The 13,710-nt window shown below is 37.4% G+C and overlaps 1 pseudogene; it reads left to right on the top strand.

Moving 5' to 3' along the window:
• The first annotated feature begins 11,148 nt into the window (after positions 1-11,148).
• Positions 11,149-11,644, top strand: LOC144308361 (ATP synthase F(0) complex subunit C2, mitochondrial pseudogene; annotated as a pseudogene).
• The last annotated feature ends 2,066 nt before the right edge of the window (positions 11,645-13,710 follow it).

Raw genomic sequence — 13,710 nt, 5'->3', positions numbered from 1 at the left:
AAGTGTCCACCTCAGTGCCCATCACCCAGTCACCCCAACCCCCGCCCTCCTCCCCTTCCACCACCCCTAGTTCGTTTCCCAGAGTTAGGAGTTTTATAAGTAATTTCTACACCCAACAACAGGCTTGAACTCAGAACCCCGAGATCAAGAGTTGTGTCCTCTACCATCTGAGCCAGCCAGGTGCCCCTGTTTATGTTTAAGCCTTTTAAAGTTGTTACTTTGTTGATTTCTTTGTAGTATGTTTTCTGATGAGATGTTTGCTGTAATTGCCATCTCTATTTCTCAGTATGGAGTGTTCCTTTCTTCTCTGGCTGTCTTCAAGTCTGTACCTTTGTCTTTAGCATTCAGAAGTTTGACTATTCTGTGCTTGAAGGTTTTTAAATTTACCCTGCTTACTGTTTTCCATATTTCTTGGGTCTTTAATTTTGTTATCTAGTAATAATTTTGGAAAATTCTCCACATTTCTTCAAATATTTCTTCTGTCTTGTTCTTTCTTGCTTCTATTGAAATTCTAGTTATGTATATATTAGGCCATTTGATATTGCCCAACAACTTGTAAATGCTCTTCTCCCCCCCCCCCCATTTACTGGTAATTTCTAGTGACCTTCCTTCAAGCTCACTGATTATGTCCTTGGGTGTGTTTACTGATGAGTCCATCCAAGGAATTCTTCATCTGTGTTATTGGGTTTTCCATTTTTAACGTTTCCATATTCTTATGGTTTCCATCTCTTTGCTGAAATTACCTGTTAATCCATGTTTTCTCACTTCTGTTGTCTCTTTTAATATATTAATCATGGTTCTGTAAAATTCATTGATAATGCCAATATCTGTGTCATACTTGAGTTTTATTTTGATGATTACTTTTCAGATTGTGCAGGTTTTTGTCGTGCTTTTTTTTGTGCTTTGTAATTTTTTTTTGTTGAACTCTTGATATTCTGTGTAGGACAATACATACCGAGGTAAATTTTTTCCCATTTATATTTGGATGTGAGTGTGCCTTTCTTGCATTATACCTTTAGTGTACAGTTTTGTGTGAGTCCAGTCAAAAAGATTAGGTTGGGTTTGATGTTTGCTTGCTGCTTGGGTTTGAATCTTCTTTGTCTGCCATGGCTCCCCAGGGTATATGTGACTCCTATAGTTCTCTCAGCTGTGTTTCTTTTTTTTAAGATTTTATTTATTTATTCATGAGACACACACACAGAGACAGAGAGACAGAGACACAGGCAGAGGGAGAAGCAGGCCCCTCGTGGGGAAGCCTGATGCAAGATTCGATCCCAGGACCCCAGGATCACACCCTGAGCTGAAAGCAGACGCTCAACCATTGAGTCATCCAGGTGCCCCATCAGCTGTGTTTCAATGTTATTTTTACTTACAGCTTCTTAGCTTTGCAGTGGGGTGGGCGAAGGAGGTGTGCTCTGAAGTTCTGAGTAAACCTTAGTCTCAGGCACTGTATAAGGTGGTTTCGTAAGTGTGACTTTATACGTGTTTCTGGCATCTTACCAGATATAATGCTAGTTTTAACACTCATTCACGTCCTTCTTCCAGGAATAGTGTTCTGTTCTTTTCTTTTCCTTTCTCTCAAGTTGTAATACTATATTCTATTATTCTTGACGATAATACTTTTCCAGACTGAACCATTTTCACATTTTCGCTTTTCCCCCTATATTGTAATTCTAACATAAACCTAGTGGTAGTTATTGCAGGATGCTCAGAGTTTAATTGATGTGGATGAAAGAGCCTAAATTTGGGAGTCCAGCAGACCTGCATTCAAACCACAATTTGGCACTTGCTAGCTTTGGGAACCTTGTCAAGGAACTTAAATATTCAGCTTCCCCTGTGTCACTAACTTAGTTAGCTAGTCTCTTTCCTCTGTTGTTAATATTACAGGCAGCTGGATTGTAAATTAGCAGAATTTATGTTATATCAAAACAATAATTTGTTTCCCCTGGCTGAAAGGTGTTGAGTTCAATTACATGAGTATATCCATTAATTTTCCATTGCTGCTGGAACATATTTCCACAACTGTAGTGGCTTAGGACAATAAACATTTATTAAATCCTGCAATTCTAGTGGTCGGAAGTCCAAAAAGTGTCTTACTAGGCTAAAATAAAGGAGTCAGCAGGATGTGTTCCTTCTGGAGGCTCTAGGAGGAAATCCATTCCTTTGTCTTTTTTAGGTTCTAAGGGGCTGCCTGCATCCTTGGTTCATGGCTCCTTCCTGGATCATAGAAGTCAGAAGTGTGGCATCTTTAAATCTCTCTCTCGCTTTGACTCTCCTGTTTCTACTTATGAGGACCTTGTGATTACATTAGTCCCAACCTGATAACCCAGGATAATCTTATCTCATGATATTTAACTTAATCATATCTGCAAAGTGTTTTTTGCTGTGTAAGTTAACATCTTCAGCTGTTTGGGGGATTAAGAAATAGACATGTTTGAGGAGAGCATTGTTGTGTTTATCATAGTATATATAAAATTGGGGGGAGAGGTGTAAATATCCTTTGGCTATGAAGCAATGATACTTGCTTTTAAAAATATTTTAATTTAAATTAAATTTGCCAACATATAGTATAACCCAGTGCTCATCCCATCAGGTGCCCTCCTTAGTGCCCATCACCCAGCTAGAAGCAATGGTATTTCAATTTTTCAGTGGTTCTAAAGCCTAGCTCTGCTGCACAAACAAAAAAGACCCCACTCCCACATCAAATACAGGATCCGAGACCTTATCCTAGATTTCTAGGTGTAGAACCTTGGAGAATGTATTTCCAAGGAATCTTTTCCCTACATCCCTCCTCGAAATGAGTTTCTTTCTTTTTTTTTAAGATTTTATTTATTTATTCATGAAAGACACAGAGAGAGAGAGAAAGGCAGAGACACAGGCAGAGGGAGAAGCAGGCTCCATGCAGGGAGCCCAATGTGGGACTCAATCCGGGACTCCAGGATCGCGCCCTGGGCCTAAGGTAGGTGCTAAACCACTGAGCCACCCAGGGATCCCCACAAAATGAGTTTCTAACACAGTAAGTCAATAAACCAGCATTTGAAGTTTTTCTTTACCTGCTTCCAATTGTAATAACTTATGGCATCACACTATTATTCCCAAAACATGTTTATGAAGTAATTTTCCCATATTGGTATACTACAAAGAAAAAGTCTGTGGCCAGAATTTTTAAGGATTTCATCATATTTTATTCTGCTCTTAGAGACTGTTAGGTGTTAGTATCTAAAGGCTCTGCAAATCCTGCAGTACACAAGCCTGGTTAACTTCATTTAACCTAATTTCTCCAAAACTTACTTAACTGCAAAACATTTTTCTGTACTTAATACTTAACAATATCCCACAGAAGACACTTTGATAAATGCTTCTCTAGGGTCCAATGAAAGAAAGACCAAGATTTTTGATTCCAAGGGGGAAGAGAATAAAGTATGGTTGCATTTTGGGAGATGGGATGTGAATGTTTTGGAGAAAGCTAGTAATATCAAGTTACGTATATCTATGATGAGTCTAAAATATACTATATAAGTAAAATGTTCAACTCAGATTTGTAGGTATAAATTCTTCCTTGCCAATATTTTGCCTCGTTTATTTCAACTCCTAGCTTCTTGACTTTACTATTACTTGGTGTTCTGGCAAACAAACAATAAGCCACTTTTCTCATGATAAGAGACCGTGTGTATCTTTCCAGGTGTATTTTAGAGAAAACGGATTGCTTCGCTCTTAAAGCATGTATTGGCATTGGACACATACTGTTTTATACTTGTCTCCAGAAGATTCTTAATAAAAATTAGAATAGAGATGAGCTATTGAGACTTATGTCTGTGAAAGTGTCAGCAGCATTTGTGATGAGGTTTTCCAGAATGTAGACCAAAGAATCGTGTTCTTAAAATACTAATGAACACTGAGTACTAAAATATTGGGAACAACTGGAAAGTGGTATTCTGATTTGACCAATATCAAGATATAAAACATTTTAAGTAGATTTAATTTCTGTAAAACTATGAAAATAAAGGCAATCAATGTGCAGTGGTTAAGAGTGCAGAACTGGAACAAGCTTATCTGGATTAAAAGACCTCAGTTCTGCTATTACAAGTTGTAGGGTTTGGATAAGTGTCAATCTTTGTTTCCTTCAGCTGGTTCATATGTAAAATGGGGTAACAGTAGTATTCACTTCATAAGATGTTTCTGAAGATTCAATTAGTTAATATATGTATAACAGTTAGATTAGCTCCTGGTTTATATAATACCCTAAGCCCTGCTGTTATGATTTTTTTAAAGATTTATTTATTTATTTGTTTGTTTATTTATTTATTTATTTATTTATTTATTTATTTATTTATGATAGAGAGAGAGAGGCAGAGATGCAGGAGGAGGGAGAAGCAGGCTCCATGCCGGGAGCCCGACGCGGGACTCAATCCTGGGACTCCAGGATCACACCCTGGGCCAAAGGCAGGCGCTAAACTGCTGAGCCACCCAGGGATCCCCTGTTATGATTATTACTGCATTGAAAAGCATACACCAAATGATAGTGAATCTTCATGAGGTTTTTTTGGTTTTTGTTTTAAAGATTTTATTTTTAAGTAATCTCTCAATGCCCAACACAGAGCTTGAACTCACAAACCTAAGATCAGGAGTCCCGTGCTCCACTGACTGAGCCAGCCAGATATCTCCCTCTTGGGATTATTCTAAAACTTTTACTCTGCTCTTTGTCTCAGAGAAGTACGAATTTCAAATAAGTAAAGCTCAGTTTGGTGGGATTTTGTTAAAATTGGTTATTAAATAGATCTCAAAAAGTCAATGGCATTTTCTTTTTTCAATCAATGCATTTAATAATTTTATGAATTTTAAGTTTCAAAAATTGTATATTTTTTCAAAATCTCTTTTAAGATTGATAATAAAATACAGGAAGTAAGATTACTTTGTAGTTTTCATTAAAAAAAATGTTTACAGAAAGGAAAATCAACATCCTGAATGTCTTAATTGGTAAGGGCAAGCTGGTACTCTATGCTAGCTCATCTCAATTAGTAAGATCCACAATGAAAATTAAATCTTACTGTTTAGGGGCTACCTAGAAGCAAAATGAAAATAGCCTTCAGTTCAGAAACCTGAAGCACAGATTGGACAAATCCCTATTCTAAATTTTAGGATCTAGGTTGAGTATGGGAAATTTATCACTTAGTGCATTCTTTATTTAAATTGTTCTCTTTTAATAGCATTATAAATCATTTATCAATTTATTATAGAAATTTCATTCTGTATGTTAGTAAATTGAACACCAATAAAAATAAATTAAAAAAAACCACATTAACATATTCAAAAAAAAAAGAAATTTCAAATAAAATCAAACTGAATTAGAATAGGCAATCCAGTTTTGATTAAGAAATCCAGGCAAGTGAATCTTAGGGACATCATGATGTTATCATTATTTATTGTTGATAATATTATAATCCAAAACTTACTATGTGTTCGATTGCTCTAAATGCTTTACTTGCATAATCGCATTTAAAATTGCTCTAAATACTTTACTTGCATAATCACATTTAAGCCTCACAAATATCTTCCTGAAATAACTATTTTACTCATAGTACAGATGAAGAAATAGGTTTTAAGTGATTAAAGGCCTTATCCTTTGTTACATAGCTAGTGATCTGCAGAACCAAAATTTGAATAATACTGTCTGACACAAAGATGTATGCCATTAACCTCTACAGTATTAACTCCATCACAAAGCAAAATTAATTTTTTCTTTATTAAAAATATCAAGATGTTCATTTTTTATTAAGAGGAAGAAACATGTAGCTAATGAGTACGTGGTAGCTTTTAAGGAAATGGTATGATGTCTCAGCCTGAAGAGGGAAAGATGAAAAGAACAGGGATTTTGGAGTGAGAAAGAGCTGGAATTAAATCCGGACTTCACTGTTTATGAGCTGTGTGATCTATAAAGCAGAAACTAATGACAATAGAATTATCAGGAGGAATAATATAAGAAGATCTAGCAGAGAGCCTGGAGCAGGTTACTTAGTCAAAGAAATTAGCAATTTAAAGGCTCTAAGAAATATTGTAGTAAAAAAACCCCACAAATATTGAAGCCCATGTTTTTCAAGTGGAACTCCTTTTGAATGCCATTTATTTCACGGAGGCCAATGTTCCAGAGAAACAAGCTTGGGAAACTGAGTTAAAATAATTGCCATCTTCCTGGAGAGAGGATATTAATAGGGGTGCAATAGGAGTAGTAATGGAAAGGGAAAGGAGGGGAGAGATGCAGAACATACCATTTCAGATGATTCTACTGGCTTGAATTAATGATGAGGCATGAAGAAAGATAGAAGAGGAGTAAGGGTGAGTGATGTAAAAGTTGAAGCCTGAATTGAACTAAAGTATCTTCAATTTTGACTTGAGTATTTCTTTAAGATGTATTGTAATGTCTAATGTTGGAACTTTCTCTTCAGGCCTTCAGCATTTTGCAGGGAAGTGTCGTTGAAATAATGGGAATGGTGGGGCACTTGGGTGGCCCAGTCTGTTAAGCAGCTGACTCTTGATTTCGGCTCAGGTCATGATCTTACGGTCCCGGGATTGAGCCCCACCTCCGCTCTGCACTCAGCATGGAGTCTACTTCAGGATTCTCTCTCTTTCCCTCTGCCCCTCCCCCTACTTGCACACATGCGCTCTCTCTTTCTCTCAAATAACCAAACAAGTCTTTAAAGAAAAGAAATAATGGAGATGGAATGAATTGAGTTTGCTGACTTATGGCTCAAAGAATACTCTTGATGTCACGCCTGGATGTTTAGTCATATTGCATTTCTACATTGCCAGTGCTGTATGGAGAGGACCCAGAGACACAAATTATCTCATGAGTACATCATGTTTCTGAGAAATGTTGTGAACATTTACAGATCTTTGGATTTTGGATATGAAAGAATAAATGGTTTAGGAAATTTGTAAGTGGGGGATCCATCATGATTTAAGGAACCCTGTCTAATGGAGCATATTTGGATGTTTCTGGCAATGTGGTGGATGACAGCATCCTAACACAAAGACAGTTGTTTTCTATGTATTTCCTTAATTGAGATATTAGTGTTGCAAATTGTGAGGTGTATGAATGAATTTGAATGGACTATAAAAAATGTTTGATTTGGGTAACCTGCTGATTTCTTAATCAAGAGGAAACGAAGACAAAATCGTACAGCTGAAGGAGAAAGAAAGTTTGGAATGATCTCATTGCAGCCACATTTTCTCAGAAAATCATAATTATATAATAAATCCCCATGCACAACAATATTTCTTAATAGGAAAAAATGAGATCCATTGAAAATGAAAACATTCAGAATGCGTAGAAATGGAGCTAATTTTATAGCATTTCACTATTATGTATTGAAGTTTTTATTTTGTAAACACAAGCAATTTATTTCATAAAAGCAACCTAATTATTCCCTCTCCCTGCAAAAATGGGAAAATATCCTATAATTTACTCATTCCCACTCGGAGTTAAAGATATACTCCACAGATATGAAATGAGCCCATTCTTTTGAATGCTACTGGCTGACATTTACTGTTTAGGTGTTAGGATCTCTCTTTCACATTAGGACTCAACACCATCCTTGGAAGAGGGACAGAAAGCAAATAAAGGAAAAAGCAAAACACAGCCTGAAAGTAATTTCAACAATTTCCTATGCTTTGTTCTTCTCTTCTCTTACAAACATCAAAGAGTCAGCTGCTGTTTAAGATGATAAGGTGCGGAAAGGGAAACCTGGCAACATTCTTTGGTTTGAGCCAAACCTCTTTTTATTTCGTAGGCAAGGGCAGCAAGTCAGTGGAGATGATCTCAAACACAGCATGGTTGCTCGCATTCATCATTCTTCCATGCTATGAATTAAATGCCGAGTTACCTCTCACCAGCCATTATACTCCATAGTCATCCCGCTCCAATGAGTGAGGATTGTTTGGGTGGAGAAAAGTATTCAGAAGATTTCTTGTTGGAGCAGAATCCTGTCAAGGATCACATTTTTATGGCTTTTTGAATCCTCTCAATTAGAAATAAAGCTGAAGAGGTGGAAGTAAAGAGGGTTTCATAGTCATACCGACATTCAAGTAAAATACTAGTGAAAAAAATCATGAGTCCTTGGAATCTAAGGTGAAAAAGTATATATAATAGAAAAATATCTTCATTTTGTAAATCTTTCTAAGCATCCAAAACATGGATTTTGACATATAACTAGTTAAGCCTCACCCAGAGAATTGAAAATTTAGTGCCCATGCATTTGAAAACTGAAATTGTCCGTTGCAACATTTCCTTGAATAGATGTCAACTGGCAAGGTCATTCTACTTAGGTAGTGTGTAGCTTACTACACACCATGTAATAGTGGACAGGTTAGTGTATGTGGATTCTGAAGGCAGACCCATCTACCAACTCTGCCATTTATTATCTAAATAATTTTGGAAATGTTACTTTTAAAAAATTATTTTTACTAAAAAGTTATAAAATATAGTAAAAATTCAAACAATAGGAGAGGGTACATAGAAAAGTCATTTCTCTACTCCCTGGTCCTACTGTAGTTTGTGTATCACTCCAGAAATGTTCATGTATTTGTAAGCATAAGTATTTTTCATTTAAAAAATATAAATAGGATCGCATTAGGAATATTCTTCTACAGTGTGTGTTTAAAAGATAATATTTCATGGATATTTTCCACATTATCACATCCAGACCGTCTTCATCTTTTTCAAGCCTGGATAATTGATTTACTCAGTTGTCTATCAATGGATGTTTGGATTAAACCCAGTATTTTATTCATAATATCTTTATGTACTGGCACATCATATAGCGGTGTGTGAGTATTGGGAGCAACTTCTCCTAAGGTTTACATTTTCCATTGACCAGAAGTGCAGATGATTGGATTTTTGAATGTTCAACGGCTGGGTTGGCAGTTGTAACGGAGTGCTCCGGATCTCATCAGTACTACAAGAATGGCGTCATTCTATGACAGTTCTTCATGACATGCTAATGTGGTCTTGGATCCCTTCAACTGGTGAAAGTGTAGCTTACATGTAAAAAGGTCACTGCTGCTTCATGTACAGGACATAACTAAAATATCTCAATGTGGACAGCGAAATAGAAAGAAATAAATGTTTTCAGTACACGTTCTAAATATTCATTTGGTGTCAGTAACATGGTTTAAAATAAACTTGAAGACCATGGCAAGGTTTAGCTGTGTTGATGAGCCATTCCTTTACAAGAAAGATGGAAAATAAGAAATTTCTAATGTGCATTACTTCCAGACTGCATTACTCTTTGGAAACCTATGACTAATCAGAATTTTGTTATTGTTACATCTTTTTCCTTCACATCTACATCCACATCCACTAAAGCACTTTTTAAAAAAGATTTTATTTATTTATTTATTTATTTATTTATTTATTTATTTATTTATTTGAAAGAGAGAGAGAGAGAAAGAACAAGCCAGGAGGAGAGAAATTTAACTTGCTCTGATTTTTATCATTTATACTTAGGTTAATCAGTGCATTTAGAGCTTTACCTTTAATACTGTGGCTAGGATTGTTGATTATATTCCAACAATTGGAATACCACCCAATTAACAAACTATAGCTTGGTTAACTGAAAGGCTACATTGTTAACCAGAGCAACCAAACCTTTTAAATAATTACGGAATCTTATTTTTAGGTTTTAATAATGTCTCTATTCATAAGAATATACATGCATAAGATAAAAGAAATGCAGCACTCACCCTTGGTAAATGACTTGATTGGTTGCCAGTTTGAATAAGAAATTATTTCACCATGAGGTCTATTCCTCAGTTTTATTTTTAATTTTATTTAGAAATGTAAAACACCAGTTTTTACACTTAAATTTTATATATCTAAATATTTCTTTTTCTTTTTGCACCGAGACACAAATTTCCCACTTCCAGCTTTATTGATATATATTTTACAAATGACATTGTTGAATGTTAAGATGTGCAATAGGATGATTGACGTATATATATGTGTATATATGTATATAGATTTGTGTGTGTGTGTGTGTGTATACACATATAGTTACCATTTTATTTTTGTGTTGACAATATTTAAGATCTACTCTCTTAGCAAATTCCGGGTATCCAATACAGTATTGTTAACTATAGTCACCATGCTGTACATTAGATTTTTAGAACTTATTTATGTTATAACTGAATGTTTGTACCTTTGATCAACATTTCACCATTTTTTTAAAAAGATTTTATTTATTTATTCATGACAGGCACAGAGAGAGAGAAAGGCAGAGACACAGGCAGAGGGAGAAGCAGGCCCCATGCAGGGAGTCCGACCTGGGGGACTCGATCCCAGGTCTCCAGGATCATACCCTGGGCTGAAGGTGGCGCTAAACCACTGAGCCACCAGGGCTTCCCCATTTCACCATTTTTTAAAAAAGATTTTATTTATTTATTCATGAGAGACACAGAGAGAGAGAGACAGAGACATAGGCAGAGGGACAAGCAGGCTCCCTGTGGAGAGCCAAATGCAGGACTTGATCCCAGGACCTCGGAATCACAACCGGAGCTAAAGGCAGATGCTCAACCACTGAGCCACCCAGTTGCCTCATCATTTCAGCATTAAAAAAAAAAGATTTAAGTAATTAACTTATTTAGCATGACTCAGGAGAAGAGCAGAGGGAGAGAGAAGCAGAGAGCGAGAACCTCAAGCAGACTCCAAGCTGAATGAGGAGCCTGATGTAGGGCTCAATCTCATGACCGTGAGATCGTGACCTGAGCTGAAATCAGGAGTTGGATGCTTATCTAACTGAGCCACCCAGACGCTGCTCAACATTTCCCCTTTTCCTTCACTCACCAAGGCCTGGCAACCACCAATTTGTTCTCTGTTTCTGAGTTCAACGTTTTTAGATTCCACATATAAGTGAGATCATAAAACAGTATTTGTCTTTTGTTGTCAGACTTATTTCACTTAGCAAAATGCACTTAGGACTCATCCATGGGGTTTCAAGATACATAAAAAGATATACCTATATCTATATCTATATATATGTATATAGATATTTTTTATCCATTCATCTGTCAGCTGATGCTTAGGTTGTTTCCAAGTCTTGGCTATTGTAAACACTGCTGCAGTGAACACAGAAGTGCAGATATCTCAGTCTCTGTCTTCTCTGCACTGGGATCAGCTCCCCTGACATAGCCCTTCGTCTCCTGCAAATGGACACTTGGTCAAAGTTCATCTCTACCCCCTTCTTTGTCAGGAGCACCTCTCAGCTGTTGAGCTGATCACTGTCTGCAGTGGTCCTAAAGCCACCAGAAACACTGACAGAGGAGGGCCTCACAGCTTGGCAGCCCCAAGTCCCCTGATCTCACGTATTCCTATGGCAGCTTCTGAACCAGTGACACTTCAAGGAACATCAACATAGCAGCCGAGTTCATTGGGGCCGAGGCTGCCAAAGTAGGGGTGGCTGGTTCTGGGGCTGGAATTGGGACTGTGTTTGGGAGCCTCATCATTGGTTATGCCAGGAACCCCTCTCTGCAGCAATAGGTCTTCTCCTGTGCCATTCTGGGCTTTGCCCTCTTGGAGGCCATGGAGCTCTTATGCCTGGTGGTGGCCTTTCTCATCCTCTACCACGAGAGGGAGCCATCTCCACCCCCATAGGTCTTTCTCCTGTGTCTCATCTGCCCTGTTCCTTTTCCTATACCTCCCCAGGCACCCTAAGAGGAAGTGGCTGGCTTAGAGAGTTTGACAGAGAGATGACGAATAAATACTGTATTAATAAGAAAAAAAAAGAAGTGCAGATATCTCTTCAAGATACTGTTTTCATTTCCTATATATATACCCAAAAAGGAGATTAATGGATCATATGATGGTTCTATTTTTATTTTTTATTTTTTTTTTTTGAGGAATGCCCATACTATTTTCCACTGTGGCTGTACCAATTTGCATTCCCACCAACAGTGCACAGGGTTTCTCTGTACATCCTGGCCAACACTAGTTATTTCTTGTCTTTTTGATGATAGTCCTTTTATTTTATTTTTTTAAAGATTGTATTTATCTATTCATGAGAGAGAGAGGCAGAGACCCAGGCAGAGGGAGAAGCCGGCTCCATGCAGGGAGCCCGATGTGGGACTCGATCCGGGGTCTCCAGGATCACACCCCGGGCTGAAGGTGGTGCTAAACCCGAGCCGCCTGGTCTGCCCCCATGAGAGTCCTTTTATTTATTTATTTTTAATTTTTTTTTTATTTATGATAGTCACAGAGAGAGAGAGAGAGTGGCAGAGACATAGGCAGAGGGAGAAGCAGGCTCCATGCACCGGGAGCCCGACGTGGGATTCGATCCCGGGTCTCCAGGATCGCGCCCTGGGCCAAAGGCAGGCGCCAAACCACTGCGCCACCCAGGGATCCCCATGAGAGTCCTTTTAATAGGTTACAGTGATCTCTCACTGTGGTTTGGATTTGCATTTCCCTGCTGATTAATGATGTTGAACACCTTTTCATGTACTTTTGAGCCATTTGTATGTCTTTTTTTTTTTTGGAAAAATGGCTATTCAATTCCTCAGCCTAGTTTTAAATCTGATTATCTGCTTTTTGCTGTTGAACTGTATGAATTCCATGTAAAGTTTTGATATTAACCCCTTATCAGAGATATGATTTGCAGATAGTTTATCTTCTGTAGATTTTCATTTTGTTGATTATGTATTTTGCTGTGCAGAAGCTTTTCAGTTTGATATAGTCCTACCTGTTTATTTTGGTTTTCAGTGTATCCAAAAAATCTTCTCCAAGACCAATATCAAAGAGCTTTTTTGTTCTTTTCTTCTAGGAGTTTTATATTTTCGGGTCTCACATTTCAGTCTTTACTATATTTATTTATTTATTCATCTATCTATTTGTTTATTTATCCTTACTATATTTAAAATTAATTTTGTGAGTGATGCAAGACAGGGGTCCACTTTAATTCTCTTTCATTCTTTTGTGGATATCCAGTGTTGCTTGGGCTGGGCTGTGGTGCTGGACCACGTGTGGGAGGCTCTTGGGGCTGACGCCAGGATCTTCAGATACATGACTTATCTTTTGAGGCTTCGGTTCTTCTATATGTTTAACAAAAACACTGTTTTGTAAATGAACAACATAACATTGTTGGCCAATCTCATATTCCAAAGGAACAGTTAATTAAAGAAAAGTCAGAAAATGAATGATAACAGGCCACTGACATACTTGGAGCCAGTGAGGAGAATTCTAAAGAAGTCTTCCTAATATGTTTTTACACGCTAAATGGATTGTTCTGTGTTCCCCAAAGCACACCTGAAGTGCTCACTTCCTCCTTTGTTGATTGACTTATGCATGTCTTGCCTCTTTCCAAATTGGGACTTCAGGTGACTTACAATGACGACACAGAGTACAATCAGAAATCCTTAACACAGGGAGAGACACCGAAACCAAGAAGTAGTTCGAGGAGAGGACAAAAACAAGGCCCAGAACTCCTGAATGAGGAAATCATGTCAATTATTCAGAGTTTGGCTCTGTGCTCTTTAGAGGCCAAGGCTGATCTGGGAATGAAATGGGTTCCAGAGCTCTTATTAGTGTTCGTAAGAGAAATAATGCCACTTTTTTTCCTGAATGGACTTACTTTTACTTTTGATTTCTTAGAGAAGTTTGTCACAGGAATGTTTGTATAAGGGGTATTAGGAACTGCCCCCTTGTATTATGAATGATAGATTAACCGG

This window comes from Canis aureus, chromosome X (genome assembly GCF_053574225.1).
Source record: "Canis aureus isolate CA01 chromosome X, VMU_Caureus_v.1.0, whole genome shotgun sequence".
In the NCBI taxonomy this organism is placed as follows: Eukaryota; Metazoa; Chordata; class Mammalia; order Carnivora; family Canidae; genus Canis; species Canis aureus.
Note: the sequence above shows the minus strand (reverse complement) of the source record. Positions and strands in the feature narration are given on the sequence as shown.